This window comes from Pelodiscus sinensis, chromosome 18, assembly GCF_049634645.1.
Source record: "Pelodiscus sinensis isolate JC-2024 chromosome 18, ASM4963464v1, whole genome shotgun sequence".
NCBI classification, from domain to species: Eukaryota; Metazoa; Chordata; order Testudines; family Trionychidae; genus Pelodiscus; species Pelodiscus sinensis.
This window is the reverse complement of record NC_134728.1, coordinates 14,369,887-14,386,708: the sequence shown is the minus strand read 5'-3', so window position 1 is coordinate 14,386,708 and position 16,822 is coordinate 14,369,887. Positions and strand designations below refer to the sequence as shown.

Genomic DNA, 16,822 nt, shown 5'->3' with positions numbered 1-16,822 from the left:
GTCAAGGACAGCTGCTATTCAACAGCCCCATCAGGTGGGGGTGCACATCCGAGAGGCCCTGAGGGAGTGGTTCTCTCAAGGACCCCAGTAACCCACCTCATGGCCTCTCCAACAGGGGCTTCTGGCTTGCAGCCCTATCCCTTCCCCACCACGCCCTTTCCCTGACCTCTCCATAAACACACCTGTTTGCTTTTGAAAAAAAAAGAAGACTGTATTGATGTAACATTAAGAAAAGATGGGCAGGGGGAGGGAGGCTCATAACCTGGAGAGGGAGGGGGGCTCATAATCTGAAGGCTGTTTTTCCGACAAAACTCTGTAGTGTAGACATACCCTCAGTGAACGGATGAGGCAAGGTTATTAGTAAGTTGGCAACCATAGTGGCACTATGCCAGGGTGAGCAATAAGGTACCTGCGGGTTGGATTCAGTTCCCCAGGGTTAGCTCTTGGCAGGCAGCCAGACGCTTAATTTAATTGTGCATCTGCAAGCTAGGGCTGCTCACAGCTCCCATTGGCTACAGTTTGCTGTTCCCAACCAATGGGAGCTGCAGAAAGTGATGTCCCAGCCCGCAAGTCTTCCTGCAGCTTTCATTGGCCTAGAACAGTGAACCACAGCCAATCGGAGTTGCTAGCAGCAATACCTGTGGGTACACAGGTAAATGAAGCATCTTGTGGCTTGCCAGGGGCTAACTCTGGCAAACAATGTCTGGTCTGTGGGCCACTTTGAACTACCACCCATGAACTATGCTCATTTACATCAGCTAAAGATCTTGCACAATGTCCGTACAGTGAAACAGTTACTAAGCACAATTATTGAATTATGCTACCAAGTCTAAAAATGAGTGCTAGTGTAGGCTATAGATTTTTATTTACAGCCAATTATCCTCAATCTGGTTTTAAGGGTTTGGGGTCTACTTGAAAGCAATGGAAGTTTTGGCCCAAATAATGCATTCAGGTTTGAATTCTATCTGCATAACCATGAAAGTTAAAAACATTTGGGCTGTGTCTACACTGGCATCCCTTCCGGAAAAGGGATGCTAATGTAGCACTTTGGAATAGGCAAATCCGCGGGGGATTTAAATATCCCCCGCGGTATTTGCATTAACATGGCTGCCGCTTTTTTGCCAGCTTGGAGATAAGCCGGAGAAAAGCGCCAGTCTAGACGTGATTCTCCGGAAAATAAAGCCTTTTCCGGAGGATATCTTATTCCTACTTGAAGGCTTTATTTTCCGGAGAATCACGTCTAGACTGGCGCTTTTCTCCAGCTTATCTCCAAGCCGGAAAAAAGCGGCAGCCATGTTAATTTAAATCCCCCGCGGATTTGCCTATTCCTAAGTTCGTTCTTTCTTTCTTTCTTTCTTTCTTTCTTTCTTTCTTTCTTTCTTTCTTTCTTTCTTTCTTTCTTTCTTTCTTTCTTTCTTTCTTTCTTTCTTTCTTTCTTAAAATAAGGCAAGAATAGGAAAAAAGAACAAAAAGCTAAATATCTGGGAAGGGAGGGGAAGAAAAGCATAGAGGAGAAAGGAGAGTGACATTTTTAAAGTTGTGCCCTTAGCCTAAAGTGACCTGTTTAAAGTGCACATACACCAACGCACATCATCATTTTTTCTGCTAATCTGTCCTCTGTTTTATTCTATAAAACATAGGACACTCATGACTTATTGTCCCTCCCACTCATTTCAATACTTCTCTTATTTCAGGCTTCCCATCTTCTCTTTCTGCCAATCTCTAAAACTTCTCCTGCTACTTTGGTTTTTATCCTGATTCATTTTTTCACTTTTCTCTTTGCTCCTCACCCTTCTGATTCTCCCCAGCCTTGCTATGACATGAAGAGATTTATATAATTCTCCATTTCTCCTCTCTCAGTAGTCTTTGTCCTACCATAAATTGCACTGATTTTCTCTTCTTGAGGTCTTCATAGAGTTTTCTTTTCCCTTAGCTCCTGTAAAATTAGTTTTATCCATGGGAGGTGGCAATCTGGCCCCATGAATCTATAAGCTCTAATGCCATCACAATAGTTCTTTACTGTCCTTTTTGAAGAAACTGCTGTGTTATGTTACTGGAATGGAATTACTTCCACATTTCATTCCGAAAGTGATTGCATTCAATGATACATGAGTGATCCCTACAAGTTTATAAAGCACTTCAGAAACTTTCCAGATAATAGAGGTGGTATAATTTTCTTGCAACTCATAATTATTCTAATTATCATTTGTATTATGCATATGTGTAAATCTAACACTTTTTTGTAACTAATTACTTTGTTTTATGTTCCAAAATTATTTTAAAATCCATGTAAAAATGCTGTCTTTCTCCCTCTCTTAGTTGCTCATTTATTTTCACTTACATGTATATTTTCTTTTTATTTCACTGTTTCATTAAGCACATCAAGCAAATATAATTAGGATAAAAATATAAAAAAATCCAGTCAGCAATATTTTATATTTTACTAGCCTGTTTATGTGGCATGATGTGATTTTTTTGGTGAACCTAGCTTTCAATGTTTAAAAAGTCTGGCTGCATTTTGTGTAGGTCATAAGGAATATATTTTAAATTCTTTCTGTGACACCTGGAAAAACTACAATAATGTGCAGGTCTTTATGTAGAATAGTTGTAGCCAGGTTGGTCCCAGGATATTAGAAAGACAAGGTGAGAGAGGTAATGAAGTTGCCAGTAAAATATATTACCTCATCCACCTTGTCTTTCTGCAAGTCGTTATAACATTCTTAACCATGTCTGCTTTTTTGGGGGGGGGGGGAAGGGGGAGATGACTGATGATTAATATATCTTCCAGCTTTCCTGTACATATGAAACCTGAAAGTCAATGCTGATAATTTTGGGTGGTTTTCCTAACCAAATTTAATCCTTTTTTCAGGTGTTCTGGAGAGGGATGGGTTGAGTCCTGCATGGATACAAAATTTGTATCAGCATCCACATCTGTATTCACAATGAGCTGTGGATATCCTCATTGACATCCATGGATACAGATACCTGTGGATATTAAGCAGATATCCATGGATTTGCAGGGCTCTAGGGACGGGTATTGGATTATGACAGAAAGATGCTCATTAATTCCTGAATGAAGTAATGTGTGAGCAAATTATGTAAGGATAAAAACATTGGTGCACTGAACATATTAGAATTTTGATCCATGTCAGGAGAAGAGTAGGGATAGTGATGCAGGACACAGCCTTTTTATAAAGTTCCTCAAATATATATGTAAGAGCACTGTGGTTTGGAGAGGCAGGCAATTTATAAGGTTTGTTGATGAAGAGCTCTGTAAAGTTCAAAACTTGCCCCTACCACCAATAGAAGTTCCAAAAGGAGATAATAGCTCACCTTCTTTTGTCTCTATTATAAGATTTTCGCATCTAAATGAAATATATCAGCATTACTGAAATGAAACATTTTAACATAATTATCTTTTGTTTTTGATAAAGGTGTTTCAGTGTTTCCAAATCAAAATAGGATCGGGGGGATATAGGAGAAGTGGTATATGTAGTATTAGTAAAACCTCTGATACAGTCTCACATGACCTTCTCATTGACAAATTAGGGAAATACATCCCTGGTGGAGCTCCTATTAGGCAGGTACATCATTGGTTGAAAAACTGTTCTCAGAAAATAGTTACCAGTGGTTCACAGTCATGCTGGAAGGGCATAAAAGATGGGGTTCTGCATGGATCACTTCAGGGACCAGTTCTATTCAATATCTTCATCAATTGTTTAGATAATGTCACAGAGAGTATGCTTTTAACATTTGCAGATGATACCAAGTTGCAGGGTGGGGAGGGTTGCAAGTGCTTCGGAGGATAGGATGAAAATTCAAAGTGATCTGGACAAACTGGAGAAATGGTCTGCAGTAAATAGGATGAAATTCAGTATGGACAAATGCAAATTACTCCACTTAGGAAGAAACATCCATAACACACATACAAAATGGGAAATTACTATCTTAGAAAGAGTACTGCGGAAAGGGCAGGGTAGACAGACAAATAGCTGTCAGGGGTGGTCTAGATCAGGGGAAGGCAAAATATGGCCCATGGGCTGAATCCAGCCTGTCAAAACACCAGATCCAGCTCACAGCCCAGTGGGAACCTCAGCTAGGCTCCCTGCCCCAACATGCCACTCAGAGTAGCCAGCTGCCAGGGCCATGAGCTTCTCTGGATGCTGCAAGCCTTGGGATAAGGAGAGAGGCCTCATGCAATACCCCTACCTGCAATGCAATCTCGCAGTTCCTATTGGCTAGTATCCAGGTGCATGAAGTACTCCTCCCTCCTCTCCTCAGACTCGCAGCCTTCAGAGAAGCACATAACCCCCACAGCTAGCTGCTCTAAGCAGCGTGTGGGGGTGGGACAGGCAGGAAGAGGTAAGTGCCTCCCAGACAGAGCCTGTCTCTGGAACCTCAGCCACACACTCCTCCTGACCCTCTGCTCTCCCTCCTGCACCCCTAGCCCATGTAACACCAACCACCTGCATCCTCACTCTTGCACCCATACTCTTTCCCAGACCCTGCACCCCAATCCTCTACCGCACGTCACAACCCCCTTCCTGTACCCCTGTTCCAAGTCACAACCCCCTAAAAGACCTTGCATCCTAATCTCCTACCCCGGTCACAACCGCCTCCTAGACCCTGTACTCCCTCCTACACCCCTCCTCCATGTCATAATCCTCTCCTGCACCCATATGCTTCCCAGACCCTGAACCCCAATCCCCTGCCCCTGGTCACACCTCAAACCTCTGCCCCCTCCTTCACCCTTAACCTAAATCACAACACTCCTCCAGGTCAGAATCCTCTCCTGCACTCCAATCCTTCCCAGAACCCATTCCCAGATTCTGCACCACCTCCTGCACCCCAGTCTTCTGCCACAGGCCTCAGCACTCTCCTTCACCCAAACTCTCTCCCAAATCCCACACCCCCTCCTACATCCAAATTCCTTACCCCAACCTCCCTTCTGCACCCAATCTCCATCCCAGACACTGCACCTCCTCTATTAATATCATGGAAGAGTGCAGCCCTTGACCACTTACCAAATTCTTGGAATGGCCCCCATCCAAAATTACTGCCCACTCTTGTGGTGCTTGATGCTACCACAAGTATAGGGGTCAGGATTTGATGACCTCTCAAGGTTCCTTCCCATTCTGTGATTCTATGAAAAACATTGGTGGTAAGAGATGTATGCCTCTCATGGCAGTGGTTTTCATTTTGCGGTAAAACTTCTGAATTTCACTGGCAAGTAAAAGTTACTGACAAATCACTGGCAAGTCATTGGTAAGTAGCTTATTTTGTCATTTGGCGCTGTCTACACAGCACCAAACTTTGGGTACATCTAGACTACAGGCTTTTGTCGACAGAAGTTTTATTGACAGATACTGTCGACAAAGCTTCTGTCGACAAAGAGCGTCTAGACTACATTCAGTTCTGTCGACAAAGCAAGCTGCTTTGTCGACATGGCAGTGTAGACGCAAAGGACAGTTTAGATGCAATAATGCCTTCTGTCGACAGAACTCTGTCGACAAAAGGCGTTATTCCTCATAAAATGAGGTTTACCAACGTTGACAAAACTGCTGAGTTCTGTCGACGTTATGTCAACAGAACTCAGTGGTAGTGTAGACGCAGGTTTAGTTTTGTTGACAAAAGTCCACTTTTGTCGACAAAACCCTGTAGTCTACACACCCTTTGAAATAAAGCGCTATTCCGAAACGTCCCTTACTCCTCGTAGAAAGAGGTTTACAGAGACATCGGAATAGAGAGCCCAAAATAACGGGCTTGTTGTGAAGACTCAGGATAGCTATTTCAGGATACTCCAGTATCCCAAAATAGTGCTGCAGTGTAAATGTAGCCTTAACGTGAAAACTGGTATTAATATGTTTTAGAACATTCGGGGGTCCATCTTAGAAAGGCATACAGAGATGATAGAGCAAACCATTGTGAGCTGGACTCCAATTTAGGCCCCTCATCATACTTGTTTTAGTAAGAACTATGGAAAGCATCAAGGCCTAGTGACTAGAACACTGAAGAAGGGAGTTATGTAACCTAGATTCTATTCTACCTCTGAAATGGGCTGAATGGCTTTGGAAAAGTTGTTATGAGAGCCATTTTTATGTACTTCAAATGGCTACCTGCGTGTAGCTCTTAGAACAAGTTATTTTAGTATTTAGAAACCCAGTTGAATGAACAAGCCAATAGCATGACAAACAGACATCTAGAAAATCAACTGTATTTAAATTTAAATGAACAATTTCTTTCTGTTCCAATCTCATAAAACGGAATGGCTTACATAGTGTAATAATGACTGGTAGGCAACTGCTATTATTTGTTTGTGTCACATCACTAACATGAAACAAAATATAGGACTATGTAGCACTTTAAAGGACTAACAAGATGGTTTAGTAGATGATGAGCTTTCGTGGGCCAGACCCACTTCCTCAGGTCTGGCCCAAGAAAGCTCATCATCTAATAAACCATCTTATTAGTCTTTAAAGTGCTACATAGTCCTGTATTTTGTTTCAGCTACACCAGACTAACACGGCTACATTTCTATCACTATCACTAACATGAGGCACTCTGAAGTTAAAATGAGAAGGTCAGCAGTTGGCTTCCATGATTCACTTCTGAGAGTTCTATAATTTTGCTGAGACTGTGCTCTCATCCAGCTCTACACAGAAGGGGGATCTGGATTGGTGGACTGGAATGTTTGTTATCCTTGCTTCTGGTGGGACGTCAGACTTTATTAAGAAAAGCTGCAGTCTAATTAGTTGGAAAGGGCGCTGCTGAACGAATGATTATCTCAGAACTAATGCATTAATGGTGGGATTATATAGCATTTTTACCAACTCCATCACAGCCCCAAATAGTTATGATTTCTCTTTGCCATGTTGGTCGCAGTCTGGCATTCTGTGCACACTCAGAACTCTCAGTGAAGGAATGATCCAGATTTGGAGACATTCCAGCACAAACAATGGGGGACGCTTTAATGATACACAGAAGAATGTCTGCAAAAAAAATAGAATGACTTACAATAAATAAATGTATGCTCTCTGATTCTTAAGAAAGATCTATTGTACTCATGATGTGGGCATTAGAACCCCCTACTGCTTATCAACTTGTGCCTAAGGCACATAGGAATATTCTTACTCTGGAAGAGGTACCTCTGATAGAATGTAATGATTTATTGTAACAGATTTCTGAAGCCAGCTTCTGGTTCATTTTCTCTAAGGCTACAAACAACTGACTTTGATTCAGCCTGATTTTCCAAGCATCTGTCTGTTTACAAACTGTTAACTGTTGATAGTTATTCCAAAATAACTATAGACTATACACAACACAGTGCTACTTAGTGGTTTGTCTTAACATAGGTTACACCATATTCAGTTAAATCTCCGTGTTTCTTTTAAACATCCAAATGCAAAAGAAGTTAGGCTTTTGCAGCAATATGGCATTAACATGTATTTATTTGACACCATATTCATAACAGCTTGCGTGAAGCAATCTTGACACTGGCTGCTGAGATGTGAGATCCTTCAGTCAGAGGCTTGACAACACACAGCTTTTGCATTAATTTAACTAAATCGGTAGAAAAAATTAGTTACATTGGTGCAATCCCCTAATGAGAATCCATTTACAGTGATATAAAGGCGTTTATACCAGTATACAAGAATTTACACCTATATATTTTCTTTCAATATGTTATACTGTTCTAGCTTGTTTTAGTAAATTTAATAAAGGGCCTTGGTAAGACTACTACCTCCCTATCTACTCTAGGTTTTTATAATTAATTTGTTATCATCTGCGAGATGTTTCATTGTAAAAAAAATATATTTTTCCAAATGTAAACATGGCCTCTCTGCACTTGTCAACAAGAGAAATTGACTGGAATACATATTAGAAAAAGCTTCTTTTTTTTTTTCACAACAGCTATTCCAGAATAGCTCCTCATATGGGTACTCTGTTAAGGTATGTTTACACTATGCAGAAGATCGATGCTACTGCTGTCAATCTTCCGGGGTTTGATTTAGTGGGTCTAATGAAGACCTGCTAATTTGAACTGAGAGTGCACCCCCGCTGGTACTGGTAGCCCTGATCTTCATGAGGAGTAAGGGAAGCTAATGGGAGTGTTTACTCCTGTAGACCTCCTGCTGAGTGGACAGCTCAAAAACATGATTCAAGATATATCAACTCCAGCTATGTAATTAATGTAGCTGGAGTTGCGCATCTTCAGTCGACTTTCCCCTTTTGTGTAGACCTAGCCTATGAGTCTCCCTGAAACACTCTAGTCTGGAATATAAAATAATTTTATTCTGGAATAATTTGTACACTCACAAATTCAAACCCTGGAAAATCGACTGCCGTAGAATTGATCTTCCACGTAGTGTAGATATGGCCATAGGGAATTATGGAATGCAGCCAGTCCCCGACTTACGAACGAGTTACATACCATACACTAGGTCGTAACTCGATCAGTTTGTAAGTCGGATTACATTCACTTATGTATGGGCGTGCCATTCGTAAGTGCGGATTTCGTTCGCAAGTCAGGGACTGGCTGTATAGGAGGTTGGTCGTAAATATGAACAGTCATAAGTCGATGCGTTTGTAACTTGGGGACCGGCTGTAGCTTATTCCACAATAGCTATTCCCATCAATTTCCCTATGTAGACAAGTACTTAGTCCTCAGTCTTTCAAACTCTAACTTGGGACAAAGGATTTTGTCCTTAGATGGCATAATAAGTACATTCTGTTCATACCTTTGAGGTCCTAACAATAACAATGGTTTGTGAGGTCAGCTACAGAGAGTTTTGCATGCTTGTAATTTGCTTTATTTGCTCTGGTACTATAATTTTATATAAAGAATATTTAATTAACACCTTCTCATAACTATGAGCTATATTCTCTTTTGGGTGCCCTTAGCACTTGTCTGGCCTAATACCTTTCAGAGCCAGTCTTGACCCAAGAGCCAAAAAGTTGTACAGAAGCAGATCCAGGGGCCCAGGAATCAAGTTCATTAGCAGTTTTCATTGCCAACTGAGAAGCAAAAGTTATATCTTTCTTCCTGCTTAAAGATGGAGTGGGTGGCTCACCACAATGCATCCGAGTCATCTGGGTTTGTTCTGAGCACAGAAAGAAGAGTGACCTACACACGCAGAAGAGGTGTATTCAGGGGTGACACGTGAGGGCGGCCAAAGGAGCATGTGACCCCCAAAGGCCGTGGGCGAGAGGGATAAAGGGTCAGAACTTATGGGTAAAACAGGGGACTAGTGGGGGGTCCTGTACCTGCAGCAGGGATTCCCCCCTCCCCCCCACCACACTCACCAGCAGTGGTGTGGGGAAGCAGAGTAATACAACTTCACTCCCCCTGCTCCCTGCCACATCACTCAGGGGAGGGATGGAAATTCCCGTCCCTCCCCCCATGCACACACTCACTGGCAAGAAGTGGAGTAATGTGGCCGGCACCTGGAGGAGGCCGTGGCCACATCACTCTGCTTCCCTGGCACACACCACTGCCAGTGAGTGCAGGGAGGTACCCCTCCTACAGCTAGTGCCACACCCCCGCTAGTCCTCTGGTCAGTGTTGCTGGGAGGAGCCTGCAGAAGAAGTGGGGCAGAGGCAGAGAGAGGTGAGTCATGGCCTAGAAGGGGGTGTTGTCCTGGCCTTCCCCATGGCTAGTGGAAATTGAAATAGAGGAGACTGAAAACTCCATCAGAGGAGACTGCCCCAGATTTCAAGTGTGAAATCTGTGTACTATGAACTGCAATAAACATCCAGTGGGAGAGAAAAACTGCTTAATCTAGTTGGTGCTCAGCCTAGTAGGGTAAGACAGCATACTTATATTTTATTTCTAACTTTTTGCCTATCATTTATAGTCATTTAAAATCTATCATTTATAATCAATACACTTGTTTTACCATTTATTTTTACCAGTGAGTTTGCCTGAAGTACTTGGTAAATTTGCTCTGATTTTACAAAGGCTGGTATATGTCTACTTTCCATTGATGAAGTGGGGAACCAATTCAGAAATTTCCACTGCTTATCTTAAGCAGCACAAGGTGGTGTATTTCTGAGGTTCACTGCTAGGACCTGGGGAATTTGGCTGGTGCTTTTGCATGATTCATGGGTGGCTCTGGGAACAGTCATGCAATCTACGTGGGCGTGGGGCTTCACATGCTGTTGTGCTGACACCCGGAGGGGTTTGCTGCTTGTCACTTGAAAAGCACTGTGAGAAACAGCTCAAGCTGAAATATTAAGTGAGTACTATGGTCCCAAAGTCCCAGACTGCACCCAGGGAACCACGTCACAAAGTTTTCTCTCCTCCTCTGATCTCTGTCCCTCTTCCCAAAGACAAGAAATCTATCATATAATCACTGACAATATACCCTCTGTCCTAATCTTTTATTTTACATCCTTTTTATTTCAGTCCTATAACTCTTTAATGCAACGCTTGCCATTTATCCAAAAGCGTACATGTGTGGTGTTTTTGTACTGTGGACTAATTAACATTAGAAACTAGGCTAAATCTCCAAATGCATTTTAAATGGTGATATAAAGCTGTTTTGAAACTAGATTTTTCAGAGATGAAAGACTGGTCTATTAATCAACTGCCCCACCTAGCTTATTATTTGTTAGGCTCACAGTGCCTAGGGTCAGTACAGGCTGCCACATCATCCTTTTACTTTGCTTTCCCTAGGCATTATTAAGTGGTTAATTACAAGGGACTAAATTATGTCCTGAGTTATACCTGTTCTCATCAATGGGGTCACACCCAGGACTTCAGCAGCATGGCATGAGTACAACTGAGAGCAGATTTTGGCCCAAACAATGCACAGCACCTGCCATTGTGTGTTCAAAGAGCAAAATCACACTTGAGCTGGCATGTTTTTTAGGATTTAGCCAACATAAGAAAAATAGCAAAGGAACAAGTTATTTTGAAGCTAGACAAAAATGATGCAGCTGTTGTTGGGGATAGGTTCAGTCACTGATTGTTAGATTCAAGTTGTGACACGAACAAGATATAAAAGACATTCTGAATTAAATATTTTTACAGAATACAGTGCCTGGTTCAAAGGCTGTTGAAAAACTTCCATGGTGGTTTAGATCCAGCCTTTATTGTGCAGACAACTACAGCAACCATTTGAGGGAAGGGGAGAGATTGTTTGCCTATCATTCATTCATAATCCCTTTTTGCTGCCAGAACCCATTTTATTATTTTTTAAACTGTTATACAAACATTTATTGAACAACAACTGAGAGAATGAACCTTAGCCACGTCATTGGGATTATCAAAGTGCCACAATCTTTTGTAACTCTTATCAAGGAAACCCAGCAGCTCAGCATGAGAAGACATAATTTAGGGTCTTGTCTGCAAGATATCAGGACAATATATTATATTATTTACATATCACAAAATATGTCTATTAAACTACAAAACAGACTGTTTTGCTTTCATCATAATGTGGTGATTTGAAGCATTTATTAATGTGCTGACTTTACTTGTATTCTTTAAACCCTATAACAATATAGTCTTAAAAAGATAAAAATAGTAATTATAGCTGAGGCTGATAGCACTGCCTATTATTAAGGTTACCCAACATTTCCCATTATAAGACATTGTTGCTTACAACTTTGCCAAACTTTAACCATTTGGGAAGAAATTTTTCATACCAGATGTCTGCTTCAGGCTGGTGTGTGGGTTTTTTGTTTTTTTTTGTAGAAAATTTCATAGAATCATAGAATCATAGGACTGGAAGGGACCTCGAGAGGTCATCGAGTCCAGCCCCCCGCCCTCAAGGCAGGATCAAGCTCCGTCTACACCATCCCTGACAGATGTCTATCTAACCTGTTCTTAAATATCTCCAGAGAGGGAGATTCCACCACCTCCCTTGGCAATTTATTCCAATATTTGACCACCCTGACAGTTAGGAATTTTTTCCTAATGTCCAATCTAAACCTCCCCTGCTGCACTTTAAGCCCATTACTCCTTGTCCTGTCCTCAGAAACCAAGAGGAACAAATTTTCTCCTTCCTCCTTGTGACACCCTTTTAGATATTTGAAAACCGCTATCATGTCCCCCCTTAATCTTCTTTTTTCCAAACTAAACAAGCCCAGTTCATGAAGCCTGGCTTCATAGGTCATGTTCTCTAAATCTTTAATCATTCTTGTCGCTCTTCTCTGTACCCTTTCCAATTTCTCCACATCTTTCTTGAAATGTGGCGCCCAGAACTGGACACAGTACTCCAGCTGAGGCCTAACTAGTGCAGAGTAGAGCGGCAGAATGACTTCACGAGTTTTGCTTACAACACACCTGTTGATACAACCTAGAATCATATTTGCTTTTTTTGCAACAGCATCACACTGTTGGCTCATATTCAACTTGTGGTCCACAATGACCCCTAGATCCCTTTCCGCCATGCTCCTTCCTAGACAGTCGCTTCCCATCTTGTATGTATGGAACTGATTGTTCCTTCCTAAGTGGAGCACTTTGCATTTCTCCTTATTAAACCTCATCCTGTTTACCTCTGACCATTTCTCTAACTTGCTAAGGTCATTTTGAATTATGTCCCTATCCTCCAAAGAAGTTGCAACCCCACCCAGTTTGGTATCATCTGCAAACTTATCATCTTAAACTTATTTCAGTTAAACAGTTTACCATTTCCAAGCACGAGGTAAAGGAAACAATTTTTTTTGGTTGGGTTGTTTATGTTTATGTTAATGAATTGTGGCAACATTTATTTGAGAAGCACCCCTTTCTGTAGAGCAAATGGATGTCTCTCATGTCAGATATGGGCCATCCCCAAGAAAATCTGCCTAGATTTGTCCATATTATAAACCTTTGGGAAATCATACTTTGCACATACTCAGTAGAGACTAGCTAGAGTTTTGGAGCTAAAATTCCAAAGATTCCAGCTGTACTAGGAATGTTCCTCCACAGGGCTGAGTAGGACTTTCACTCTTGAACCCGGTCCAAGCACTAGAACTGAGAGCTGGGAGCACCCCCCTGGTGCCCTGCCTCACCCTAGTAGCGCTAAGTAGTATGGACAAGGAAGCTTCCTGGTTTGAATGCAGATGGGATGAGACCAAGATTTAGGAGGGGTGTAGATTGGGAAAAGGAGCCTGGGAAAGGGGATTTGGCACTGGAGGCTGGCAGGAGGGACAGAGCAAAACTGAGACTGGGAGTTGGCCTGGTGGGGGGACTGCGACTGGATGGGTAAGGATACTAGTACAGGAACAAGGCAGGGAAATGGGGGAAGGCATAAACTAGATCACAGTGAGTGGGAGACAACATACTGGATGAGGAGCCATCAAGAAAGAGCGGGATTAGCCAGGTAAAGAGACTGAGACTAGGAACCAAAGGGATCAAGGGAAGGAGACAGACTGATGAGGAGCTAGGCTGCAGTGGAAGAATTGGCACTGGCTGAGCAAAAAGGCTTGGAGCCAGTGGCAACATTGAGATTGGACAACAAGCCTGCGGAAGGAGACTGTGAGTGAGAGCCATTGGGAACAGGGGATGTGATTGCAGAGCCATTAGCCATTATCTTTTAAAACTCCTGGCAATCGGGGGAGGTCCCGGACAATTGGAAAGCAAATGTAGTGCCCATATTTAAAAAAAGAGAAGAAGGACAATCTAGAGAACTACAGACCAGTCAGCCTCATCTCAGTCCCCAGAAAAATCATGGAGGGGGATCCTCAAGGAATCCATTTTGAAGCACTTGGAAGGAACAGTCAACATGGATTCACCAAGGGCATGAATTCACCAATTCATGCCTGACCAACCTGATTGTCTTCTATGATGAGATAACTGGCTCTGTGGATATGGAGATATGGGGAAGTTGGTGGATCTGATATATCTTGACTTTAGCAAAGCTTTTGATATGGTCTCCCACAGTATTCTTCCCGCAAGTTAAGGAAGTATGGATTGGACAAGTGGACTGCAAGGTGGATAGAAAGCTGGCTAGATTATCAGGTTCAGTGGGTAGTAATCAATGGCTTGATGTCTGGTTGGTGGTCGGTATCAATTGGAGTGCCCCAAGGGTCAGTTCTAGGGCTGGTTTTGTTCAACAGTTTTATTAGTGACCTGGATGAGGGGATGGATTGCACCCTCAGCAAGTTTGCAGATGACACTAAGTCAGGGAGAGAGGTGGATATTTTGGAGGGTAGAGATAGGGTCCAGAGTGACCTAGACAAATTGGAGGATTGGGCAAAAAGAAATCTGATGAGGTTCAACAAGGACAAGTGCAGAGTCCTGCACTTAGGATGGAAGAATCCCAAGCATTGTTAGGCTATGTCTATACTGCACAGTTATTTCAGAATAATGGCCATTATTCTGAAATAACTATGCGAGCTTCTACACAGCAATTCCATTATTTTGAAATAATTTTGAAATAACAGACGGCTTATTCCAACTTCTGTAAACCTCATTTTATGAAGAATATCACTAATTCCGAAATAGCTATTTTGAAATAAGGCATCTGTAGACACTCCACTACTGTTATTTTGAAATAGCCTCTCACCAGGGCATTCTAAATTATTCCTCTTGGGGCTCTAAATTGAGATAGCATGTCTACATTAGGGAAACATGCCTTGAACTAATTTTGAGGCTTCCCTGCAGTGTAGATGTGCTACTCCGAAATAAGCTATTTTGGAATGACTATTCTGGAAGAGTAGGGACCAACTGGCTAGGCAGCAATTTGGCAGAAGAGGACCTGGGGGTTACAGTGGATGAGAAGCTGGATATGAGTCAATAGTGTGCCCTTGTAATCAAGAAGACTAATGGCATGGTAGGGTGCATTAGGAGGAGCATTTCCAGCAGATCTAGAGAAGTTATTATTCCCCTTTATTTGGCACTAGTTGTTGATTTATGATAGAAGGTTCGGGAATGTGGCCAGTTCCGTGTGTGTGTGTGTGTGTGTGTGTGTGTGTGTGTGTGTGTGTGTGTGTGTGTGTGTGTGTGCACGCACGCGCGTGCATAAATAGACATGCTTTCAGTGGATATCATTTAAACTTTTATTGAAAGGCTTCCATGTGTAACTTATTATTTTATCAATTTCTTACATATGTGGGTGCCAAATAACTCCTAGCTTAAGAAATAAGCAAAATGCAATACAGTAAAGAAAAATTTCCTGAGGTTTTTCTAAATCCCAATAGTTGTTAACAAGGGACCAGGGATTATTAATGGTTACATTTATATCAACATTACCCATAAAGCTAATAATCTATTTAAGACTATTAATATAGAATCATAGAATACTAGGACTGGAAGGGACCTTGAGAGGTCATTGAGTCCAGTCCCCTGCCCTATTGCAGGACCAAATACTTTCTACTCTAGACCATCCCTGATAGACATTTATCTAACCTACTCTTAAATATCTCCAGAGATGGGGATTCCACAACCTCCCTGGGCAATTTATTCCAGTGTTTGACTACCCTGACAGCAGTTAGGAACTTTTTCCTAATGTCCAACCTAAATCTCCCATGCCGCAGTTTAAGCCCATCGCTTCTTGTTCTATCTTCAGAGGCCAAGATGAACAAGTTTTCTCCCTCCTCCTTATGACACCCTTTTAGATACCTGAAAACAGCTATCATGTCCCCCCTCAGTCTTCTCTTTTCTAAACTAAACAAACCCAATTCTTTCAGCCTTCCTTCATAGGTCATGTTCTCTAGACCTTTAATCATTCTTGTTGCTCTTCTCTGGACCCTCTCCAATTTCTCCACATCTTTCTTGAAATGCGGTGCCCAGAACTGGACACAATACTCCAACTGAGGCCTAACCAGTGCAGAGTAGAGCAGTTAACACTACTAATTATCAATACCTTTAAATAACAATACTTATATTTAACAGACACACAAAGCATAACAGCAGCAACAACATATTCGGTATACGTTACGCTCTATGGGGAATTCGTTTGGTTCGGTGAGCAGGAAGGGGTCCTCGGGTGATCAGTCCCCGGACCTGGCTCAGATTGTACCTTCCAATTCTTTGTTTGGGAAGCTTTAATCTTTGTGTGGGCAAGGGAGCCAATTTATAGATGAAGCTTTTGCGTGTTTTTTTCTGTGATAGGTTGGCAGACCCCATCTGTGGTGACAGGATTATGGGGGAAGGAGAGAGATGGTTTCCTATTTTCTTGTTCTGCCTTATCAGACATGGCTCAGCCAGGGCAAAAGTTACGTGTCTGGTTTTGGTTCTTGTTTTCTAAATATCACAGCACAGGGATTTTTTCATTGGGGGGGAGGGTGACCTTAAGCTAGGAGGCTATGTGCACGAGGCCTGGCCAGCAAAGAGCCTTCTTTTACACTAGTGAGTACTGTGTCCAGTTTTGGCCCTGCTCCCCCACTATAGAAAGGATGTGGATGCACTGGAGAGGGTCCAGCAGAGGGCAACCAAAATGATTAGGGAGCTGGAGCACATGACTTATGAGGAGAGGCTGAAGACTTTGGGCTTGCTTAATTTATAGAAAAGAAGAATGAGGGGGGATTTCATAGCAGCCTTTAACTACCTAAACGGAGATTCCAAAGACGATGGAGAGAGGCTGTTCTCAGAAGTGACAGATGGCAAAACAAGGAGCAATGGTTTCAAGTTGCAGTGGGGAAGGTCTAGGTTGGATATTAGAAAAAACTATTTCACTAGGAGGGTGGAAAAGCAGTGGAATGGATTACCTAGGGAGGTGATTAATCAGCCCTGCCCAGTCAGAGGCTTAGGGCTCTGTTCATTGAGTTCACTGACTGGGCAGGGCTGATTAATCACCTTCCAACCCTATGATTCTATGAATGTGGGATGGGAGAGGAAAGGCATGGAATGAGTAACTGGGATGAGGGAAATTGGGCTAGGTTGGGCAGGGAT

At 42.3% G+C, this 16,822-nt stretch overlaps 1 protein-coding gene and 1 long non-coding RNA gene across 5 annotated transcripts in view; one reads left to right on the top strand and one right to left on the bottom strand.

Moving 5' to 3' along the window:
- Window positions 1–16,822, top strand: part of SPO11 (SPO11 initiator of meiotic double strand breaks) — a 410,938-nt gene that overhangs the window by 362,502 nt on the left and 31,614 nt on the right. The window lies entirely within an intron of this gene.
- LOC112546170 (uncharacterized) overlaps window positions 3,626–16,822 on the bottom strand; it is a 52,652-nt gene continuing 39,455 nt past the window's right edge. For both annotated transcript variants that reach the window (XR_012896508.1, XR_012896509.1), the window contains 3 exons: window positions 6,828–6,989; window positions 5,025–5,143; window positions 3,626–3,837 (listed from right to left, as the gene is read on the bottom strand). This is a non-coding gene — a long non-coding RNA (uncharacterized LOC112546170). The remainder of the gene's footprint in view (window positions 3,838–5,024; window positions 5,144–6,827; window positions 6,990–16,822) is intronic.